Consider the following 6,072-nt stretch of genomic DNA (forward strand, 5'->3'; position numbering starts at 1 on the left):
CAGTCGTCACATTTTGCTTTTACTTTTCAATGTTTTGGGTTTTGATTTATATTAAATTTCATTTACTGTCACTCAGTTTTCTAAATTTCTCAAAGATCTCCCCTCTCTTATCACTTCCTTAAGTATATCAGACTTAACACTTTCTCCAATTTAATAAAAATTTTGTGGTGACAAAATATAAGATCAACATTCAACAAGGTGACTTGATATTTAGGCATCGTGCATGAAATTTCTGGGAAAGAGTCACTAAGACTTGATCCCTCTGATCTTCCCTTTTCTTTAATGTTGTTTTAATTTAGTATCACGCTCGAGTGTAATTTGTGATTCTTTACCTTTAAGTTGGGACAATGACAGTATCTCATATCATCATCTCATTATTTGTCTTCTCAATAAGTTTTTGCCAAAAATTTATATGTCAGGATCAAGTTACATTGCAAATACTTCTACACTATTTTGTGGTTGGCATCTTCTTTACATACAGTGCCGTGCCCAGTGAGGTATAGAATAAAAATACAGTAATGTTTATTTTAGTGAGGAGATGCTTCCTGCCCAACAAAATGTGAAGGATTTTTAAAAGATGAAGAAAAACAAAGAAAAAAAGAAAGAGGGATAGAAAAAAAGAGTCAGCAAGAGAGAAAATGCATGAGAAAGACTACCAAATGAAATATTAAAATTGATATATTTATAATAAAAATATATTTTCAATATATATTACAAATGTTTTATGATATTTATACAAATCCAACTGAATAAATTATTATTCACAAAATATACTCCAGGCTCAAGTAAAGAAATAAACTTTAAGAGTACACAGGCATAGTTACAATATAGACTTATGTCAATATTGTATTATCTTTTCTCAAAGAGGCTAGAGCTACCATTAATGAGAATATGTGTGGAATAATTACATTTCAGCCAAGAGGATATGGTGAAATTCAAAACATATATAAATCATACTTTCATAATTCTTGCATTATGGAGAAGTCACCTCCATATCCAGGAATATATATATATATATATATATATATATATAAAAGTGTATGTATCTTAACTCCCTAGAATTTAACGACAGATTACAAAGACAAACAAAACCAAAAATCAGGATAGGATAAAACTCTGAGAGCTTTGTTAGACTACAAACTACATCTCTACACGTAGAATTGCGTGTGTGTTTAAATACAAACATACACACATGTAACAACAGAGATTAGGAAATGAAGCATCTCATACAATTTTGCAGCCGGTGAACACTTTCAGGTCCCACAGCTGATTCTCTCCCCTTGACTGAGAACCCAAAGTTATCATCTACCCTGTCTCACAATCTAACCATGAAGTCTAATTGATCACTGTGTATCTAGGAATAAAATAAATAGTAGTGAACTAAAATATTACTTGATTTTTAACAGGAAATCCTCTAGGCTCATTGTCAAAAACCTGACTTGTGTAGCTAAAATGGCAAGTCACTGATCTTAATATCAAGTGTTCAGACTTAAGCCAGTTTAAATGCTCATTAATGGAAGCCTAAGCTTCCCTGAGAAAGGATAATACAATATTGACATCAGTATATATTGTAACTGTACCTGAAATCCTTCCCCAGGAGTAAAAATAGCCACTATCTAGAATATCTCTGCATGAGAAAAGAAATCACCCACTCATTTTGAGAGTTATTGGATACTGGCTGTATATTAAACCCAGTTATTGAGGACCCCAAAATGACACTGGGGTCCACCAGTCAAAACGGGTGTTTTGAGTGGTCATATTAAAAATAGCATTTTGGCCCAAGTTCAAAGGGCAGTAAATACATACTTTGGATTAGCATGGTGACGGCATGACTATTTCCTGAGTGCAAAATAGATCTATGGCATCCTAACAGATATGGCATCCTATTGGTTCTCTTTTTTGTTTATCTGGAGAAATCCAGTACACAATGGTATACCTTCCACTCATGCCTTGCCATAGAACTATGTCAAAGTTACTAGTGTCTACTGTCATCTCTTTCAAAGGTATTTGAACACATCCCCCTGTATTTTATTGATCCTTTAAATAATGGCATCATGATAATTGAACCTAATGAGAAAAAACTTTGGAAGAATCTTACCTGCCTTTTTTTCTAGTAGGTGGCACATAAAACAAAAACATATGGCCTGCCACCTCTTTCTGGGAATCCAAAGTATAGAACCGTTTGGAATATCTGCTTCAAAGTTAAATATAACTTGCTGTACATATCTCTAAAAAAGAGGCAAAATTCTTTTTGGTATTTGGATTTAGAAGCAAGACTCAACTATATTTTAATTTGACACCCCCAAATATTTACTGGTGATGCCAGCTTTGAAGCCCCAAAAGATGGCTTGTTGGAACTGCAGTCAGATATAACACGCCGTTTGGATCCAATGATAAAGCAGTCTCACGATACCCAACTGATCTTCAAAAATAGAATTGTCAAAAGGAATGTGTGATGAGCATCTACGAACAGAAATCCAGACAGCTGACCCACAGATCCTAGAGGAAAGCCGAGTCACCTTCTACAGATAAATACTTTCTTTTTCAGAAACAGCTTTTGGCTTCTTATTTGACCGAAGACCTGGCTGTAGGACATCAGGTGACTATCTGGCTTGAGCTGTGTGCAATGAACTAGAGATTGTCGAATACATTAAGACATAACTTTGTCCTGAATTCGCCATGAAGTGGAAGTGGTATATAGGATTGGATCAAGTAGGTCCTGAAGATTTCAATCATTTGTATGAGCAGATAGCTCACACACTTACGATACTTACTCCTGCTTCATTGCCTCTTTCTCAATCCATAGCATGATTTTATAGGAAGCTCTTTGTAACCATTGACAAAAATCATAAATAAATATTTTGATACTTTTTTTTGTTTTAAACAATATGCTGACACTAATCAGAAATTTACTGATGGAGCATAACACGATAATCCTAAATAAGACAGTCCCTGAAGAACAGTGGTAAAAAAGTCTTTTTGAGGAGAATGTTGAACAATTCAGTTGGTGCTGTATTAGTTTGCCATTGCTAAAAATTCCTGTACCTGTTAGACATTCCTACAAAATTGATAAATATCATTTATAGTGCCTTAGTGATATTACGCAATCAATATTCATTTCTCATGCATTTTCAGGTTCCGCTGTTACAGGCTGGGCTCAAGTTAATTTCAGCTGTCATGCTTACGTGGTCAGATATGCTGTTGGCTTTACATGTCTCTCATCTTCCTCCTGAGATCAGGGAGCTACTTTGATAGTTAGAAAACAAGAGACTAGAGATCAATCCTTAATGTTTACATTCATCTCAAAGCTTTGGTTGCATCCAATATAATAACATGACACAGGCCAAATAAATCATATGGCTTAGAACAGTGAAGATTTGAAGATCATTCTGGCCATGGTAAGGACACTGCAAAGTATAACGGCAAAGGGCAGGAATTCAGAGAGAGGGTAACAATTGGGGCCGAGTAATGTAATCTATTATATTTACTTATCCTGTACTAACAGCCAAAATTATAGATCTACACCAATTAATTGACTTGCTAATGTTATTGGTTTGACAAGTAGAAATATGGAAAAAACGGGACTGGAAAATTGATTCCAAGGGTATCTAGAGAAGAGGATTGTGAATGGATATTACAAAGTGGACTGAAATGTGTGGCTATTTGTGTTCTGTATGACGGCTTACCAAAGGATGTCAACTCCAGGGTATGCTCAGAATAATCATACAGACAAAATGACACATTTCATGGATGCTAATTAGCCTCATTTCTCATCTATCTAGTTCTGCCCATTTTGATTAACCTGGGCCTCAAAGAAGCCATATCTGACATAATTAAGGAAAGAGCAATAAACAAATCTGTCCTTTAAATATAGTCCAATATTTGGGGATTCACAAATCATGTCCTCCTTCTTATTGTCATCATCTATCTTCCTGACCATAAGGTCAACTGAATTTCTTCTTATTTCTTCAATTACAAATAGAAAATGCATGCATAAATATAAATGGTAGTGAACATATGTGGAGGTTAGGACAAAGGGTAACAGTTCGAATAGCCTAAAGGTTTTACTATCACGTAATGATTTATTTCTTATAATCTCTAGAAATTTAACAATACTGTGTGATTTAGCTCAGTCTTTCATCATTGTCAATAGCAGCACGGCATAACTACAAAACTGACCTGAACGCCTGTTATAGGTCTTCCACAGTACTTCCAGAGAAATACTTTTGTGAGGCGAAGATATCATGCATAATCCCTGCTTAAAAACTTGAAGCCTTTCCTTATCGCTTTAAGAGTATTGTCCAACTTGGCTTGGCAGAAATAAAGCATTTGCATTTAGGCTTATCTTTCTAGCTTCTCATTTTCCATATCCCCACCTACATTCAATACCACAGGATGACTGTTTCTCTTTTTTACTTGTAGTTAATATATATGCCAAGGCATTTTGTTTGATAGACTCTCCATTCAGATATTTAATGTTCTCTTGTATATAAATCTCTGAGTTAGTTCTTAGTTCCTGTTCCATCAGTACTCCATAGTCAAAAATAATTGGAATCTTTTGGGTAAAAATTTTAAAAACAAAACAATCTTTGGGCATCCTTTCATTGTTTTAAGCTCTTCTATTCATACCAAAATATGTGGGTAGTCTTGACTCTCATGGTAGACTCTCCCCTTCATGCCAGATCACATGCTAAGAGCCTCTTTTACATACATTTCTGTAACTAAACGTCTGCAAAAGTCTCCCATTCTGCTTAGCATGCTCATCACTTCTCAGCCTAATCTTGTGTGGCCATAGATTTATTCTTGATTATTTTTTAAATTTCCTGTTCTAGGAAATTTCAGCTTAAACTTGCACTTCGTGTGTCACTTATACTACCTGGTCTGCCTTTAAATATGCTGTTCCCTGGCTCCTTGGTTATCTTTTCCTCCCATTGCATTTGGCTAACAACAGTTCACCTTTCAGCACCTCTCTTCTTCCTGACTGTATTTGATTCAGCCAAGGGCCTTTCTGATGTGTTGCCATGTCATCTTATGAAGTCCTCTATCTTAGCAATATCATGTTGTTTTCTAATATTTTCTTTGTCTCTGGTTCTCATTGGAACATAAGCTCCTGGAGGACAAGATGGTACCTAAATGTTTTCTTTGGCGGGGTGGGGGGGGGGCGGTAAGTTAATATATTTATTAAGCTGTTTATCAATCAGAAATCCATTTAGTCCTCTTTTGATTATTACTGAAACCTCAGAGAGGTTTTCAGAGGCCCAAGATCTAAAATAGCTATTGATCTTCTTCTGAACTTGAGATCTAGTTTTAAAATATCACCATCGAAAAAAACTCCCCATGAACACATTCTCTTGCAACTTCAGCAGAAAGAAAAGAAAATATATAAAGTTACATGTGGTCATGTCTAGTATATTAAGATCGAAACACAAAACCAACATGTAGTTTCAGCCATTTACAAAATTATGCATTTGGTTTTTTATTTTCCGATATCTTTTACATTTCTCTTATTAGAATTTAGATCCATGAAAAACCAGAGTACATAACATGAACCTGGCTCTGTTTTAAGAATTTAAAGTATATTTTACATGCCTCTTGCAATTGTTCTATAAGGTATGTCCTATAATTAAAATTATTTTACAAATGAGACAACAGAGAGGCTATTTAAAGCAACTTGGTAGCAAATGGTGGAGCCAGGATTTTGAGTTATTCCATTGGCTCCAGAGTAATTTGCTTAGTTATTAAATTACATGTCCTTCTGCTTGGTCATTTGCAAGTCAACAGCCTAATACTGAACCTCTTGGCTGACAAATACCTTCTGGAGATCTATAACATAATTATTTATTAGCTATCAGTGCTAAAACGAAGTGAAAATCATAAGAAAATAGAGGATGGAGGAATAGAGGAGAAATGGTGTTTAAGGTCAGATGGCTGTCTGAATGCCCAGCTCCTAGGCAAACACCAGTTCCAACTAGATGTGCTTTCTCCTTCCGAAGCTGAATTGGGTCAGCCCAGATCTTTAGATTGGGTTCATGAATAAATCGACTTCTGGGGTAGGGTAGTTTGCTTTGGCAC

Source organism: Trachypithecus francoisi, unplaced genomic scaffold (genome assembly GCF_009764315.1).
Source record: "Trachypithecus francoisi isolate TF-2019V2 unplaced genomic scaffold, Tfra_2.0 Lachesis_group0, whole genome shotgun sequence".
Lineage (NCBI taxonomy): Eukaryota > Metazoa > Chordata > Mammalia > Primates > Cercopithecidae > Trachypithecus > Trachypithecus francoisi.